This window comes from Tachyglossus aculeatus, chromosome 25 (genome assembly GCF_015852505.1).
Source record: "Tachyglossus aculeatus isolate mTacAcu1 chromosome 25, mTacAcu1.pri, whole genome shotgun sequence".
NCBI lineage: Eukaryota > Metazoa > Chordata > Mammalia > Monotremata > Tachyglossidae > Tachyglossus > Tachyglossus aculeatus.
Genome location: NC_052090.1, coordinates 849,633 through 868,508, shown reverse-complemented (window position 1 = coordinate 868,508; position 18,876 = coordinate 849,633). Strand labels below are relative to the sequence as shown.

The window sequence follows — 18,876 nt, the reverse complement described above, 5'->3', positions numbered from 1 at the left end:
TATGGATTGAAGTGGAGAGAGACACGAGGATGGGAGATCAGAGAGAAGGCTAGTGCAGTAGTCCAGACGGGATAGGATGAGAGCTTGAATTAGCAGGGTAGCGGTTTGGATGGAGAGGAAAGGGCGGATCTTGGCAATGTTGCGGAGCTGAGACCGGCAGGTTTTGGTGACGGCTTGGATGTGAGGGGTGAATGAGAGAGCGGAGTCGAGGATGACACCAAGGTTGCGGGCTTGTGAGACGGGAAGGATGGTAGTGCCGTCAACAGAGATGGGAAAGTCAGGGAGAGGACAAGGTTTGGGAGGGAAGACAAGGAGCTCAGTCTTCGACATGTTGAGCTTTAGGTGGCGGGCGGACATCCAGATGGAGATGTCCTGAAGGCAGGAGGAGATGCGAGCCTGGAGGGAGGGGGAGAGAGCAGGGGCAGAGATGTAGATCTGGGTGTCATCAGCGTAGAGGTGATAGTTGAAGCCGTGGGAGCGAATGAGGTCACCAAGGGAGTGAGTGTAGATTGAGAACAGAAGGGGACCAAGCACTGAACCTTGGGGAACTCCCACAGTAAGAGGATGGGAGGGGGAGGAGGAGCCTGCAAAAGAGACTGAGAAAGAACGACCGGAGAGATAAGAGGAGAACCAGGAGAGGACGGAGTCTGTGAAGCCAAGGTCAGATAACGTGTTGAGGAGAAGGGGGTGGTCCACAGTGTCAAAGGCAGCTGAGAGGTCGAGGAGGATTAGGACAGAGTATGAGCCGTTGGATTTGGCAAGCAGGAGGTCATTGGTGACCTTTGAGAGCGCAGTTTCCGTGGAATGAAGGGGACGGAAGCCAGACTGGAGGGGGTCGAGGAGAGAGTTGTTGTTGAGGAATTCTAGGCAGCGCGTGTAGACAACTCGTTCAAGGAGTTTGGAAAGGAATGGTAGGAGGGATATGGGACGATAACTAGAAGGTGAGGTGGGGTCAAGAGAGGGTTTTTTTAGGATGGGAGAGACATGGGCATGTTTGAAGGCAGAGGGGAAGGAACCAGTGGAGAGTGAGCGGTTGAAGATGGAAGTTAAGGAGGGGAGAAGGGATGGAGCGAGAGATTTCATAAGATGAGAGGGAATGGGGTCAGAAGCACAGGTGGCCGGAGTAGCACTTGAGAGGAGGGAGGAGAGTTCCTCTGAGGATACCGCTGGGAAGGATGGGAGAGTAGCAGACAGTGTTGAGAGCCGGGGGGTTGGAGAAAGGGGGGAAGAGACTTTGGGGAGGTCGGACCTGATGGATTTAATTTTGTTAATGAAGTAGGAGGCCAGATCGTTGGGGGTGAGGGAAGGAGGAGGGGGAGGAACCGGGGGCCTGAGAAGGGAGTTGAATGTACGGAAGAGCTGGCGGGGGTGATGGGCATGGGTGTCAATAAGGGAGGAGAAATAGTTTTGTCTGGCAGAAGAGAGGGCTGAGTTAAGGCAGGAAAGGATAAACTTGAAGTGAACGAGGTTGGCATGGTGTTTAGACTTTCGCCAGCAACGTTCGGCAGCTCGAGCATAAGAGCGAAGGAGGCGGACAGTGGCAGTGATCCAGGGCTGTGGGTTAGTGGTGCGAGAGCGGCGAAGGGAAAGGGGAGCGAGCGAGTCTAGCTGAGTAGAAAGGGTAGAGTTGAGAGCAGTAATCTGATCATCAAGACTGGGTAGAGAGGAGAGGGCGGCGAGGTGGGGTGTGAGGCGTTCTGAAAGATGGGTGGGGTCCAGAGAGCGGAGATCTCTGTGAGGGAGTAATACGGATTTACAGGGGAAAGGAGTGTGAGTGAGGAGGCAGGTGAGAAGATTATGATCAGAGAGAGGGATCACAGAGTTGGTGAGGGTGGACACAGTGCAGCGGTAGGAGATGATGAGGTCGAGGGTATGACCAAGTTGGTGAGTGGGTGAGGTGGGGTGGAGGAAGAGGTTGGCAGCGTCAAGGAGAGATAGAAGGCGGGCGGCAGAGGAGTCGTTAGGGATATCCATGTGGATATTGAAGTCTCCAAGGATCAGAGTGGGCATGGAGAAGGAGAGAAGGAATGTGAGGAAGGGGTCAAAGTCGTTAAAGAAGTTGGAAGTGGGGCCCGGAGGGCGGTAGATGACGGCTACAAGAATCTGGAGGGGGTGGTAGAGGCGAATAATGTGGGCTTCAAAGGAGGGGAAGGAAAGGGAAGGGGGAGGAGGGATAGTGCGAAAGCGACATTGGGGGGCGAGAAGGAAACCGAAACCGAAACTGTTCCACCGAACAGGCTCCCTTAACCAGCAGACTGTTACTGGATCCTTAGTGGAGTGAGTGAGAGTGTGCATGTGTTACACCCTTGCACGTTGGTAAAACTAAGAAAAACCACTTTCCACAGTAATATTGGTGGTTGGCGGTGTGGTGTGACTCTCTATGTATCACTGAGGCTACCCGGCTCCAGGAAAGTCCTGGTTCGTATTAGCCAGGGGGCTTGTGACACACCCAGTAAACTCTCACTAAATACGATTGAGTGATTGATTGATTGATTGATTGATTGATTGAAATAAGAAAACCTTTGGCTTGGAATCCAAACAACAGTTACGGCTTTGAACTCTTCTCCATATAAAGACAATAGAGATAGAAAGTGAACATCTCTTCAGATCTTCCTCACAACTCATTTCCTTAGCAAGCTAGAAAACTAAAAGCCTCGGTGAACCCTGAACCCCAGTTTGTGTGTGCAGTGCAATTTGATGATCTGTGTTCATATCATAGAACTTGAAATCTGAGCCATTATCAAGACTTTACGTGGGACCTCAAATTCATTCATTTCACTCATTCAATCATATTTATTGAGCACTTACTGTGTGCAGAGCACTGTACTAAGCGCTTGGGAAGTCCAAGTTGGCAACATATAGAGACGGTCCCTACCCAACAGCGGGCTCACAGTCTAGAAGAGGGAGACAGACAACAAAACAAAACATATTAACAAAGTAAAATAAATAGAATAAATATGTACAAATAAAATAGAGTAATAAATCTAAATCAAATCTAAATCTAAATCAGGAGATAAGTTTCAAATGGGGTGACTTGCCAGAAAATGTTCTTTGGACTGGGATTCAAGCACTTGGCTGCACAATAAATGAAGTATACAGACTTTGTAAGTCTATGTAAAGTTGTGGAAATAAGCCTCTTGGAAAGCACTGTAGAGGTATAATTATGATGTACACAGTTGCTCAGCATGTTATTCTTCCACCTAGGTGTGTTGGAAATGTATTAGCACAGAGTAAAACTAGAAAACCTTGTGTTTGGAATCCAAACAAAAATTACAGCTTTGAACTCTTCTCCACACAAAAACAGTAGAGATAGATGGTAAACATATCTTGATATCTTCTTCACAACTCACTTCCTTAGCAAGCTAGAAGGCTAATGGCCCAGATGAATACTGGTTTCCAGGTTAGGTATACATTGCAATTCTATGATGAGTGTACATATTGTCTGTCATGTGTTTCGGTATTATATGAAACTTAACCCGTATCTAGAGTGAATTTGGGCTCTCACCTCTGAATCAGGAGTTAAGTTGACTTCTGATGGCATGACTTTCCAGAAAGCGGTCCCTGGTGCTGGGATTCAAGCACTTAGCTGCACAATAAACTAAGTATATAGAATATGTAAGGCTACACAAAGTTTTAGAGATAAGCCTCTTGAAATAACTGTAGAGGTTTGACACAATGGACTAAGAGATTTGACACATTATTCTTCCACCTAGGTGTGTTGGAAATGTATTAACAAAGAGTAAAAGGATAAAACCTTCTGCTTGGTATCCAAACAGCTTTATGGCTAGAACTCTTCTCCATACAAAAGCACTAAAGTTAGATGATGATCATCACTTGAAATCTTCCTCACAACTCACTTCCTTAGAATGTTAGAAGGCATATGGCGCTGGTGAAAACGGAATCCCAGATTAGGTTTACCTCACAATTTTATGATTATTGTACATACCATCTGCCGCTTTGTTTTGATATTACATGAAACTTGAAATCTGAACTTTTATCCAGAGTGCATTTGGGATCTCACCTCTGGATGAGGAGATGTTTCAAATGGTGTGACTTGCCAGAAAGCCAGGTCGGATGTGGGGACTGATGCATTTGGCCACATATTAGGCAAAGTATACAGAATACGTAAGGCTACACAAAGTTGTGATTGTAAGTCTCTTGGAAAGAACTGAGGCCCAGAGAAGTAAAGTGATTTGCCCAAGGTCACACAGCAGACAAGTGGCAGAGCTGGGAGTAGAACTCATGACCTTCTGACTCTCAGGCCTGTGCTCTATCCGCTATACTATGTTGCTTCCCAGTAAACGAAGCATACGGAGCACCAGTAATGTTACACAAAGTTACAGTGATAAGCCTCTAGGAAAGATTTATAGAAGTTCAGATATGATAGACAAATTTGCTCAACACATTATTCTTCCACCTAGGTGTCCTGTAAATGTATTAATATAGAGTCAAATGAGAAAAACTTTTTATTTGTAACTTCAAGAACTGTTATGGCTTTGAATTCTTTTTCTAGACTGTGAGCCCACTGTTGGGTAGGGACCATCTCTATATGTTGCCAACTTGTACTTCCCAAGTGCTTAGTACAGTGCTCTGCACACCGTAAGCGCTCAATAAATACGATTGATTGATTGATTTTTCTGCATGAAGGCAATAAAGATAAGAGTGGAACATCTCTTCAGATGTTCCTCACAACTCCTTAGAAAGGTAGAAAGCTAATGGTTTGGATGAAACCTGATCCCCAGGTTAGGTGGTACAATGCAATTCAATGATCAATCCACATATCAACTGTCACTGCGTTTTGGTATTATATAAAACTTGAAATTTGAACTTTTATTCAGAGTGCATTTGCTGTCTCCCCTCTGAATTAAGAGAGAAGTTTCAAACTCCGTGACGTTTCAAAAAGCTGTCTCTGGTGGTGCAGTTCGTTGCACAATATGCAAAGTATAAAAAATATGTAAGGCTACCCAGAGCAACTGGGATAAGCATCTGGCAAAGAATTGTAGTTGTTTGGATATGACGGACACAGTTGCCCAACACATGATTCTTCCACCTAGATGTGCTAGAAATGTATCACACTAGATTAAAATGAGAAAACCTTGTTTTTGGAATTCAGAGTATTTCCGCTTTGAACCCATCTCCACATGAAGGTAGTAAAGACAAAAGGTGAACATCTCTTCAAGTCTTCCTCACAATTTGCCTCCCTAGCATGCTAGAGAAGCAGTGTGGTCAACTGGTTAGAGCATGGGCCTGGGAGTCGAAAGGACCTGAGTTCTAATTCCGGCTCTGCCCCATATCTGCTGTGTGACCTTGGGCAAGTTACTTAACTTCTCTGGGCCTCAGTTCCCTCATCTGTAAAATGGGGATTGATACTGTGATCCCCATGTGGGGATGGGACTGTGTCCAACCAAATTAACTTGTATCTACCCTAGTGCTTAGAACAGTGGTTGACATATAGTAAGAGCTTAACAAGTGCCATTATTGTTGTTATTATTATTAGTAGTATTGTTAATGGCCTCAGAGAAAACTGAACCCCAGGTTAGGTGTACAATGCAATTCGATTATCAGTTTCTCTACCATCTGTTACTGTGTTTCAGTATTATATGAAACTTGAAATTCGAACCTTTATCCAGAATGCATTTGGGATCTCACCTCTGAATCAGTAGACTCTAATATCTAATGCTAATATCCATTTTCTTTCCACCACGTAGTCTACCAGTGACTTGTCACTATCACAGTTCTATCAATCAATCAATGGTATTTATTGAACACTTATGGTATGCTGAGTACTTGGGGAGAGTACAGTATGACATAGTGAGGAAGTTTCCCTTCACTCTTGACCTGTTCCTGATCCACACGCTGCTCCTCCTCACCATCACTGCTTTCCCCAAATGACACTGTCTTTTCTGCTTCTCTCTCCAGATGGGGCCTCATCTTCTCCCACTCCCCAAGATTCACGGAGATGAGTTGACTACCTTCTTCCTTCCCAGTGTTGCTTTCCCATCATCCCACCTCCCCCAACCTTCTCTTCCCCTGCCTCTGAAGCCCATATCATCTGCCTCTACCAAGCACCCCAGTTACTAGTCACGATTATCTACCATCTCCCTCCCCCAGGCCCCTCCTCCAAATTAAGCTGAACTATCTTGATCCCTTTCTCACATTCCAACTCTCTTTCTCCTTCCCTCCAGTGATCCTTGGGGACTTCAGTATCCATGGGGATGTTTCTGACGACCCTTTTGCCGTCAGCTTTCTCTCATCCAACTCCACCTCACCTCATCCACTCACCGACGAGCACAAACACTTTATCTCATCATTCTCTAGTCTCTGTATAATCTCCGCCCTCACCAATTCTGAAATTCCTCTACCTGACCAAAACCTTGTCATCTACCTTTTCCATCTCTTTCACGGGCTCTTCCAGGGACCCCAACCCCCTAACTGTGGGAGTCTCTCAAGGCTCAATTGCGGATCCCCTTCTACTCTCTATTTAAACCTTCTGCCTTGGAAAACTCATTCACTCCCACGGCTTCAACAACCATCTTAAAGGGGATGATTCCCGGATCTACCTCTCCATCCCTGACCTCTGTCCTTCTCTGCAATTTCACGCTTTCTACTGTCTTCAGAGCATCTCCTCCTGGATTCCTGGCTGACACCTCCAACTTGACACGTGCAAAAGAGAATTGCTCATCTCCCCGTCCAAGCCCTGTCCTCCCCACAGCTGGGAGCTGCTGAGTCCTCACCTACTAAAGGAACATGCATTAGTCATTGGGTTCTAGAGGTCAGCTGCTGCAGCTCCGGACATTCTTTCTCAAACCTCCTAGCCCTCTTCCCCTCACTTTATGCCCTCAGTCCCGCCCTCTAGTCCTCCCACACCTGACCCCTCAGCTCTCTCATTCCAACCCCTCCCCACAACGAGTGCTGCCCCCACCCCTTTATTACTATTAATTGTATTTATTGAGTGCTTACTAGATGCAAAATACTGTACTAAGTGCTTGGAAGAGTACAATATAACATCAAACACATTCCCTGCCCACAACGAGCTCAGAACTCTGTTGCCCTGTCCCGGCCCCACCCCTTATGCCCCTTCCCATCACCAGCCCCCACCAGCTCACTCCTAGTGAACCCCTTCCTGCCCCTCACGGTGTCCCACAGCCTCTGCCAACTGTAGCATGTGAGACCTTGTCCCCTCTTACCTCACCTCGCTACTCCTACTACAACCCAGACTGTAAACTTGGCTTCTCCAATGTCAACCTGTTCCTCAACCTCATCTACCTCACCATCGACCACGTATCCGTGTCCTGCCTCTGGCCTGGAATATCCCTCCCTCTTCATATTTCAACGGACAGTTACTCTTCCCAGCTTCAAAGCCTCCTCCAAAAGCCTTCACTCAGCCCTCCTTCCCTTTTCTCCCACTCCCTTCTGGGTTGCCCAGGTTTGCTCCCTTTACGCACCGCCCGCTCAGGTCCCACAACACTCATGTACATATCCATAATTCATTCGTTTATATTAATGTCTGTCTCTCCCCAGACTGTAAGCTCACCGTGGGCAGGGAATTTGTCTGTTATATTGTTATGTTGTGCTTTCCCAAGCACTTAGAACAATGCCCAGCATACAGAAAGCTCTCAATAAAGACGACTGAGTGAAAACCTTGGGCCTATTTTTTCACATTGATGACTACAGAAAGGGCACTCGGACCCATGGAGAGGCTACTGGGACCTGCCTGATTTAGTTGGTCGGTCACTCAGTCGATTATATTTATTGAGCACTTACCATGTGCAGAGCACTCTTCTAAATGCTTGGGAAAGTACAGCATAACAATAATCACACACATCCCCTGCCCACAGTGAGCTCACAGTCTAGAGGGGGAGACAGAAATTAGTATAAATAAATTAAGATATGTACGTAAGTGCTGTGGGGCTACAAGGAGGGAAGAATAAAGGGAGTAAGTCAGGGCGATGCAGAAGGGAGTGGGGAAAAGAGGAAAGGAGGGCTTAGTCAGGGAAGGGCTCTTGGAGGAGATGCGCCTTCCATAAGGCTTTGAAGGGGGTGAAAGTAATTGTCTGTCAGATAGGAGGTAGGGTGTGAGCGTGAGGTTGGCGGCAAGATACATGAGTTCGAGGTACAGCGGGAGGGTTAACATTAGAAGAGTGAAATGTGTGGGTTGGGTTATAGTAGAAGAGTAGCGACGTGAGATAAGGCGGGGGGAGGGGCGGGGGGGAGTAATTGAGTGCTTTAAAGCCAATGGTGAGGAGTTTCTGTTTGATGTGGAGGTGGTTGGGCTACCACTGGAGGTTGTTGGGGAGTGGGGAAACATGGTCTGAACATTTTTGTAGAAAAATGATCTGGGAAGCAGAATGAAGCTTGGATTGGAGTGGAAAGAGATAGGAGGCTGGGAGGTCGGCAAGGAGGCTGATAGAATATTCCAGGTGGGATCAGATTAGTGATTGTATTCACATGGTAGCAGTTTGGACGGAGAGGAAAGGGTGGATTTTAGCGGTGTTATGAAGGTTGAACTGTCAGGATTTAATGATGAATTGACTATGTGGGTTGAATGAGAGAGAGAAATCAAGGGTAATGCCAAGATAATGTTGGTTCAGCACCCTGGCACTGAGGGCGAAAGTCCACATCCCTGGGTCTGCATGGCAGAACCTGTGGAGAGAGGCATCAGGTCAGGGATGGCATCTTGGCATCTGCATCCCCAGGACCTCGGACACACCCCGGCACCTTTGGGTAGGGCCCTGGGACTCGGGATGGTTGCTGGCCCATCGGAGCAGGGGCCTGGGATTTGGGTCAGCACATCAGCACAAATGAGTGCCTGTGAGCTCTGCCAGCATCTCAAGAAAGGTGGGAAGAGCCCTGACACCTGGGTTGGCACGACAGAACTCGCAGAGAGGGTCCTGGAACCAACTGGGCAAAGTGGACGCTTCTGGGACCTGATTCAGCCCATGGCACCTGTAAGTTGAACTGCAGGATCTGGATCAGCACCATAGCATGTCTGGGGAGGCCCTGAGACCTGTTTTGGAAACCCGGCACCTTTGGGGAGAGTCCTGGGATATGGTTCAGCACCCTGGGACCTTGGAGGTGAGCCCTGAGACCTTGGTCAACAGCTGTGTCACCTCAAAACCAGCCGGGATGGTCACCGGGCCCTTCCTGGGTCAGTGACCTCGGACCCACAGGGAGGGCCATAGGACTTGGGTCAGCTTGTTGTGGGCAGGGAATGTATCTACTAACTCTTTTATATTGTTATATTGTACTCACCCAAGCACTTAGTACAATGCTCTGTACACAGTAAGCACTCAATAAATACAATCGATTTATTGTCCAACCTGATTAGCTTGTATCTATCCTAGCTGGTATCTAACCCAGTGCTTAGTACAGTGCCTGGTACATAGTAAGCGCTTACAAAATACCTTTAAGAAATAGGACAGAGAACAAGTATTGCATCCCCATTTTGCAGATGAGGGAACTGAGGCACTTGCTGGCAATTATTATTATCATGATTATTATTACTATTGTTATTATTAATGAAGGTCACATAGCAAACAAGTGGCAGAGCTGGAATGAGAACCCAGGTCCTCTGACTCCCAAGACCGTGCTCTTAGTTACTTCGAGGCCACACTGTTTCTCAAAAGCAAATGCAAGAACCAGGTTCAAGTTTCTCTCCCCTCCTAGGCATATCCTTTAGGCTTTTAAGCCATGACATCCACCCACAGCCTTTCTCCAATCTTTGCCCTAGTTTCTCCAGTTTGGATCCCCCCTCTTCCCTTTTCCCCTGAATCCTTTCCATACCCCCTTCAGCATGTGCCCATTGCGGGTAGAGGTGGCTCAGAGGCTTCCCTAGCTCCACACCTAAGGATGGCATTTGTTAAGCGCTTACTATGTGCCAAGCACTGTTAGCCTCTATACCATCCAATTCTGCTTGTGGGTTCTAATCCTGACTCTGCCACATGTGTGCTGTGTGACCTCGGGCAAGTCACTTAATTTCTCTACACCTCCGTTATCTTATCTACAAAATGGGGATTAAGACTTTGAGCCCTATGTGGGACAGGGACTGTGTCCAATCCAATTAGCTTGTTTCAACCCTAGCACTTAGAACAGTGTTCGACGCCTAGTAAGTGCTTAACAAACACCACCATTATTACTCTTTTATTGAACTTTCCCAAGTGCTTAGTACAGTGTTTTGCACACACACAGTAAGCAGTCAATATGCATGATTGATTGATTGGGGATCTCTCTTCCTCTTATCAGTGCTGGACTCCTCTCGGAGGAAAGAGCCCAGGCTTGGGAGTCAGAGGTCATGGGTTCTAATCCCACCTCTGCCACTTGTCTGCTGCGTGACTTTGGGCCAGTCACTTAACTTCTCTGTGCCTCAATTCCCTCATCTGGAAAATGGGGATTAAGACTGTGAGCCCCCCGTGGGACAACCTGATCATTCATTCATTCAATCGTATTTATTGAGTACTTACTGTGTGCCAAGCACTGTACTAAGCGCTTGGGAAGTACAAGTTGGCAACATATAGAGACGGTCCCTACCCAACAGTGGGCTTGCAGTCTAGAAGGGGGAGACAGAGAACAAAACAAAACATGGTAACAAAATAAAATAAACAGGATATGTACAAATAAAATAAATAAATAGAGTAATAAATACATACAAACATATATACATATATACAGGTGCTGTGGGGAGGGGAAGGAGGTATTGCGGGGGGAGGGAGAGGAGAGGGAGAGGAAGGAGGGGCTCAGTCTGGGAAGGCCTCCTAACCTCCCTAGCGCTTAGAACAGTGCTTTGTACATAGTAAGCGCCTAATAAACGCCATTATTATTATTATTATTATCTATTGGATAGATCTACATTCATGGATAATATATATGTATATATATATTATGTCACAATGAGTGGACTACTGAGTTCTCTCTCCATGTATGATATATATACATATGTATATACACACACATACACACGTGTATACATGTGTACATATACATATGTATACACACACATATATATATATATATATATATATATATATATATATATATATATATATATATATATCGTACATGGAGAGAGAGAGAACTCAGTAGTCCACTCATTGTGACAGTCAGACTTTGGGAATGGTGAGGCGGTGGCTGGGCAGGCCCCTGAGGTCCGTAATTATGATGGTAATTGTGGTATTTGTCAAGTGCTCGCTCTGTGACAAGCACCGTTCTGAGCGCTGGGGAGGCCCCAAGATAATGAATCGGTCGGGACATAAGGCCCGGTCCCGCGGCGGACTCGCAGGCAGAGCGGGCCAGAAAACAGGTACTACCGCAGCCCCATTTTCCAGATGAGGCAGTTGAGGCGGAGAGGTGTCAGCGAGCGGTGGACGGCTCGGCGCCTGGATTGGTCGCGTCTGTGGGGCGGAGCGCGCGGTCACGTGACGTCCCGGGTCACGTGGCGCGGGCGGGGCTCCTGCCCGTCCTGCCCGGAGGGGGAAGCCGCAGACAGCCTGTAAGAGCCGAGACGGGCCGGGCCGGGCCGCCCCCCCGATCCCCGTCCCGTCCCCCCCAACCTCCCCCCCCCGGGTCCCCCACCCCCACCGACCGACCGACCCTCCCGCCCGCCCTCCTGCCCGCCCGACCTGGCCCGCACACCGGCCCGGACTCCCCAGGCTCCCCCCAAACAGGCCCTCTCGGGGGTCCCGGCTTGCTGTCTCTCCCCCAGCCCCTCTTGGGTCCCCCAGGCTGTCCCGCAGTCCCTCCTGGCGCCCCGGCTTCTCCCCGAGCCCCTCCAGGGCCCCCAGTTGCTCCCTCAGCCCCTCCTGGGCCGCCCAGGCTCTCCACCAGCTCCTCCTGGGCCCCCCAGTTCCCCCCCCCCCCCAGTCTCCCTTCCGGGCCCCCAGGCTTTCCCTAGCCGCTCCTGGGCCCCCCAGGCTTGCCCCCAGGGCATCCCCCAGCCTCTCTTGGGCCTTTCCAGGCTTTTCCCCAGCCCCTCCCGGGCCCCCTAGGCTTTCCCCCAGCCCCTCCCGGGTTTCCCAGGCTTTTCCCCCAGTCCTTCCCGGGTTTCCCAGACTCCCCACAGGATCCCAGGCTCCTCCTAGAGACGCCGGGTGCTCCCCCCCCAGCCTTTCCCGCCCCCCCCCCGCCCTTCTCCATTCATTCATTCATTCAGTTGTATTTATTGAGCACTTACTGTGTGCAGAGCACTGTACTAAGCGCTTGGGAAGTACAAGTTGGCAACACATAGAGACGGTCCCTACCCAGCAGCGGGCTTACGGTCTAGAAGACTCCATCTTCTTGTCTCCCTCCTCCCCGTCCCTCAGCTCTCAGGCTTCTCTGGGGACCCATCCTGGGGGGCTTGGGTGAAATGCACCTTAAACTCCTGGGCCTTGCTTGACAAGAGTCCTTCCTTCTTTGACTAGCTAGCCTTCCCTCTTGCCTTCTCTGATCTCTCCCCTCCTTCATCTCTTCCTTCCTTTCCTTCCCTTCTCCCTTCTCACTACTTCCTTTCCTCTTTCATTTCTTCCTCCCCTCCTCTCTCTCTCTCTCCCCTCTTCTACCTTCCCTCTTTCACTCTCTTCTCCTTTCCCCACCCCTCCTCTTCTCTTCCTCCCCCATCCTCACGTCCCTTTCCTCCCTTCTCTCCCCGTGCCTCCTCAAACACTACTTTGCACATAGTAAGTGCTTAATAAATGCCATCATTATTATTATTCTCCCTTCCTCCTTTCCGCTTCTCTGCCCCCCCCCATCTCCCTTTCCTTCCAACTCCCCTCCTCTCTCTCCACTTCCCCCTTCCTTCCTTTCAGGAATGGAAGAAGCCTAGAAGCCTCCCCCATTGCTGAAAAGATGCATTCACCAAGGCTTCAGATTCAGTTGTGGGAACTTCCTTTCACCCTCCCCAGTAGACACCCAAAACGTAATCAGATAGGATCCTTTGCTCTCCAAAGGGCATCTGTAGGTTTGGTCTTCATCCCGGGGTTCGAAGTGGGGTGGGATAGGGATCCAGACAAAACCTGGCTCCGATCAATCAATCAATCAATCAATCGTATTTATTGAGTGCTTACTGTGTGCAGAGCACTGTACTAAGCGCTTGGGAAGTACAAGTTGGCAACATATAGAGGCAGTCCCTGCCCAACAGTGGGCTCTGTCCCAAAACAGATAAATCATATAGAAAGATGAGGCGAGCAAGAAGTTGGTGGATATGGATTGGGAGTGAGCAGGAGTGCTTTCCAAAAGTATTGATTTCATGCATTATTGTGTCCTGGGAAGTTAAATTAATACAGTATTTCAGGATGTGATCCAAGATGGAGGTGGCCATTTTTGCTGGCCTTCCAGCTCTAAGATGAGAATTTGTCAGTGTGTGTAGATGTGGTTGATATGACTGATGTATGATTGACAATCCATACCACATCTTGGTGTGCATGTGAGTATTCATTCATTCAATAGTATATATTGAGTGCTTACTGTGTGCAGAGCACTGTACTAAGCGCTTGGAGTTTGGATGGTGAGGATGGTTCTTGCTACCCTGTTGCGTTTACTGTCCACAGAGCCTGGCACTGTGGCACTGTTTTTGTTTTTCCCTTTTGGTGTCACAGTCTCCCCAAACCCTCAACTCTTAAGACAAGGCTCCCCATTTCTGATTGCTACTTGCCAAACTGACCTGTGTTCTGCTAATTTCCCAACTACCCACTGCCATGCAACCTTGTTTAAGGTGGAGTTTCATTATCTTTTAAGTATTTCTTCTGTCCACCTGTTCCACAGTGCCCACATTTCAGCTCCCCGTTGAGCAGCAGTTGGGGTATTCTGCTGTCACCCATTCTCTTCAGTCCCAGCCGGAGAAGGTGTGATGTGGTGAGCATTGCTAGTGATGGTTTGACTGGGTTCCATGATGCCATTATTTCAAATCCTACTTTTCCACTTAAGTATTGCATGTAGGGAGCTTTGGTGAAACTTTTTTAGGTGTTGAATGTGGTGTCAGTGGTGGAAAGAGTCCAGGTCTCACAGCTGTGAAGTACAATTAGTAGTAGCAGTTGTAGTAATGATATTTAATATATGATGATATTTGTGGGAAGCAGCATGGCCTATTGGCGAGAGCACAGGCCTGGGAGCCAGAAGGTCATGGGTTCTAATCCTGCCTCCACCATTTGTCTGCTGTGCATCCTTGGGCGAGTCACTTCACTTCCCTGGGCCTCAGTTCCCTAATCTGTAGAGCTGGGGATTGAAACTGTGAGCCCTATGAGAGACAGGGACTGTGTCCAACCTGATTTGCTGGTATCCACCCCAGCACTCACTACAGTGCCTGGTACATAGTAAGCACTTAACAAATACCATGTACTCTCCCCAGTGCTTAGTGCAGTGTTTTGCACACAGTAAGAGCTCGATGAATATGATTAATAATAATAATAATCATTATTTGAGTGCCCACTGAATGCATACTCTTGGAAAAGTACAGCAGAAGCCTGAGATGTTATCTGCCTATAAGGAATCAATAATAATAACAATGATTGTGGTATTTAAGTGCTTAGTATATGCCAAGTACTGTACTAAGTGCTGGGGTAGATTGTAAGCTCCCCTGTAAGCTCCCCAACTAGACTAAGCTCCTTGAGTGTGGGGATCATATTTACCAGTTGTTGTACTGTAATCTCCCAAGTGCTTATTATACTGCTGTGCACACAGTAAGCATTCAGTAAATGCCATTGGTTGTTTTTTTTATGGTATTTAAAGGCTTACTGTGTGTTAAGCGTTGTTCTGAGTGCTGTGGTAGAAGTTAATCAAGTTGGGTATAGCCCCTGTCCCACTTGGGACTCATAGCCTTAAACAGGCAGTACAGATATTTCATCCCTGTTTTACAGTTGAGGGAACTGAGACACAGAGACGTTAAGTGACTTACCCAATGTCACATAGGCAAGTGGAGGAGCCATTAGTAGAATCCAGGTCCTCTGATTCACAAGCCCATGCTCTTTCCACTGGGCCACACTGCTTAAAGGGGGTCACAGATGTGTAAATATTTACGAAGTGTGGAATCAAAATTAGTGGATGTACTCTTGTATATATACTGTATATATACAAGTGCTGAAGTTGGGTATGAATAAATATTTAAGTCCTAGATAGATGAGTACCGTGGTGGGTTAGGAATTATCACCTTGAACGCCCTCTATGTAGACTGAATTTTGGTGCCGCACTCTGATGTCCGCCTATCAAAGTGTACGCTTGCCTTGGGTTGTTTTTTTGCCTCCTTTTCTTTCCTTGAATCATAGTACAGTGTGCTACCCAGATAACCAGTGTCCCCGAAATCTACCCATGGTAGGGAAAGCAGCTTGGCCTACTGAAAAAAACACAGGCCTGAGAGTCAGAGGATCTGGGTTCCAATCCCAGCCCCACCACTTGTCTGCCGCCTGACTTTGGGCAAGTCACTTTCCTGCTCTCTGTCTCATTTTCCTCATCCGTAAAATGGGTATGTAATACCTGTTCTCCCTCATGCTTACACTGTGAGCCCCATATAGGACAGGAACTGTGTCAGAACTGAGTAACTTGTATTTACCCCAGTGCTTAGTACAGTGTTTGTCACATAGTAAGCGCTTAATATACCACAATTATTATTATTATTAGTGGTCAAAGTGTTTGCCAGGTGCAACTGGTAACAAAATTTTTATCTTCCCCAGACTGAGGGTCCCAGACCACAGTGCTGTTTGTTGTGAGAGGCCGTTCAGTTGTCTGCAAGGCTCTGTGTGTGTGTGTGTGTGTGTGTGTGTGTGTGTGTGTGTGTGAAGTTGATGATGATGGTATTAAGTACTTACTATGTGCAAAGCACTGTTCTAAGCACTGGGGGGGGGATACAAGGTGATCAGTTGCCCCACATGGGGCTCACAGTCTTAATCCCCATTTTACAGATGAGGGAATTGAGGCACAGAGAAGTGAAGTTACTTGCCCAAAGTCACACAGCTGACAGTTGGTGGAGCTGGGATTTGAACCCATGACCTCTGACTCCAAAGCCCGTACTCTTTCCACTGTGAATATGTGCGTGTACGCTTTCCAGGCTGTAGTTATTGGGGTAGGAGCATTCCCATATGAGTGATTCCGTGGCACTTCCAGCCCGTAGACTTGAAAGAGGCTCCCAGAGGATTGGAATCACCCTGATTTCTGGGACCCTCGAGAGTGGCTTGTGTAGGCTAAGTTGCATGGGACTGGAGTTGGGACCTCGCCTTGCTTTATTCCGTTGGCGATGGGGAGAGGGTATGACAAGCCCTCTCCAGTTTGGCCCTGCCAGTCACATCATCATGGAGTAATCTTAGGATCTTGATAAACTTTCCAGGGCAGCCAAACTTTTTCAGTAGTTGGCAGAGCCCAATAATAGAATCGGATGTGTTTGTACATTCTGCAGACACCATATTGAGGTCTTGATGTGGCTCCTGTAGTTTCCGTTTTTATCTGTGCAGAGAAGATCTTGGTTGCTGCATCCTTACTCCAGTCTATGTATTGAATCCACTCCAACATTTAGTATAGTGCTTGGCATATAAGTACTTAACAACTACCACTTCTTATTACTATTATTAATCCTCTGTTGTGGTCTGAAGCCTCATTGCAATTCCAGAAGGGTACATGTTTAATATTCTTCAAGTAGTCAGTAGGAGGACTGTGGCTTAGATCTTGCCAGAAACAGAGAGAACAGTGAGACCTCATTATAGTTTGCTCAGTCAGCGCTTTCCCAATGAATCAATCAACCAATTGTATTTATTGAGTGTTTTCTCTACGCGGAGCACAGTACTAAATGCTTGGAAGGGTACCAGTAGAGTTAACAGACAGGATCCCTGCTTTTGAGCTTTCAATCTAGCCAGGGAGATGGGTACTAAAATAAAGGCAGGAGGAAGCAACTGAATTTAAAGATATGTAAAGTTAGTGCTGTGGGGGACTGGGGTGGGCTGAAGATCTAAGTGATTAGCGGGGTGAGGAATCAAGTGCGGAAGGGAAGCATTGGGGGTGGGGAGATGAGAAATCAGGGAAAGCTTCCCGAAGGAGATATGATTTTAGTAGGGCTTTGAAGATGAGGAGGATTGCATTCTTCTGGATTTATTATTATCATTGTTCTCATCATTGGAGAAGCAGCGTGGCTCAGTGGAAAGAGCACGGGCTTTGGAGTCAGAGGTCATGGGTTCAAATCCCAGCTCCGCCACTTGTCAGCTATGTGACTGGGCAAGTCACTTCACTTCTCCGTGCCTCAGTTACCTCATCTGTAAAATGGGGATTAAGATCGTGAGCCCCACATGGGGCAACCTGATCACCTTATATGCTCCCCAGCGCTTAGAACAGTGTGTTGCACAGAGTAAGCGCTTAACAAATGCCATCATTATTATCATGGTATTTATAAAGTGCATATTATGTGCCAAAGCACTCTGCTAAATCCTGTGGTAGATTCAAGATAATCAAATTATCCTGGGTCCCCTGACTCCCATTCCCAAAGTCCTGTACTCTTCCCACTAGGCAATGCTGAGTCCCCTCCCGCCCACTCACGCACTCCCCCGGGTTGCCCCCCCCCCCCCCCCTTCTCCCTCCTCTCTCTGGATGTTTAGCCGATCCTAGAATTGTTGCTGCACCTCTCTTTGCTTGCGATGAAGCCTGGTGTTGTGGTAGTATATCTGGAACTACATATCTTCAGGGATGCATAAAAGTCCTTGGTTTGATCAGCAAAGCCTTGTTTCATTACAGCCTTGACCTCCTTTCACTGTTCCTTATGGCCTGGGCTCTTCTCTTCAGAGATGTAGGCTTCGATAAGCATTCTTTCAGTGTGATTGGTGTTTGTAAGATCTGCAAGGTGGTGCTGCTTATAATTTTGATCTCCAGTCACTGCATTCAAACTCGTCCTGGTCTTTTCTTCTAGCAACCCCATAGGCTTAAAGGCTGCCTAATAGAGTATCTTTCAATCAGAAATATTTCTTGAGAACTGACTCTGGGCAGAATACTGGACAAAGCCCTCAGAAAAGTACACTGCAGTTAATAGATCTGTTCCCTGTACTCCAGGACCAATCAAGCAATCAATCAGCGTTGTATTTTGGTTTTTTTTTTTTTTTGCATTTGTGAAGCGCTTACTATATGTTAAGCACTGTTCTAAGTGCTGGGGTAGAGATACAAGTTAATTAGAGTAGAAAGGGTCTCTCTCCCACATGTGGGAAGGACAGCGTGTATTGAATCCCCATTTTACAGTTGAGGGAACTGAGGCACAGAGAAGTAAGTGGCTTGCCCAAGATCACACAGCAGACAAGTGGCAGAGCTGGGATATTAGAGTCCAGGCCCGTGCTTTTTCTGCTAGCTCACACCACTTTCCTAATCAGTGGTATTTACTAGTTACTGTGCGCAGAGCACTGTGTTTGAGTGCTTGGGAAAGGACCGTACAGTGCAGTTGGCAGACACGTTCCCTGTGTACAAGGAGCTTACAGTCTACAGAAGTTTGCAGTCTAGCTGGGGAGACAGACACTAAAATAAATTACAGGTGGAGTGAAGCAATAAAGTTTAAGGTTATAATAATGACAATAATTGTATTTGTTAAACGCTTACCGTGTCAGGCACTAAATGCTGGGTTATATACAAGATGACCAGGTCAGACGCAAGCCCTGCCATATGGGACTGAAAGGCTAAGGGGGAGGGAGAAATAGGTGAGGAAACTGAGGCATGGAGAGGTTAAGTGTCTTGCCCAAAGTCATCCAAAGGGGAATTTGCAGAGCTGGGGTTAAAATCCAGTTCCCTCTGACTTCCACGCATGTGATGTTTGCACTAGGTCACGCTGCTTCCCAGATTAGGCTGAGAGGATGGGAGAGTCGAAGTGGAGGGAGGAAGAGGCAAGCGCTTAGTACAGTGCTCTGCACACAGTAAGCGCTCAATAAATATGATCAAATGAAAGAGGTGCAGGGG

At 47.6% G+C, this 18,876-nt stretch overlaps 1 protein-coding gene across 4 annotated transcripts in view; it reads left to right on the top strand.

Moving 5' to 3' along the window:
• Positions 1–13,744: 13,744 nt before the first annotated feature.
• PIKFYVE (phosphoinositide kinase, FYVE-type zinc finger containing) overlaps positions 13,745–18,876 on the top strand; it is a 153,083-nt gene continuing 147,951 nt past the window's right edge. For all 4 annotated transcript variants that reach the window (XM_038766414.1, XM_038766413.1, XM_038766412.1 and 1 more), the window contains exon 1: positions 13,745–13,824. The gene's annotated coding sequence lies outside the window, so the exon portion shown is untranslated. The remainder of the gene's footprint in view (positions 13,825–18,876) is intronic.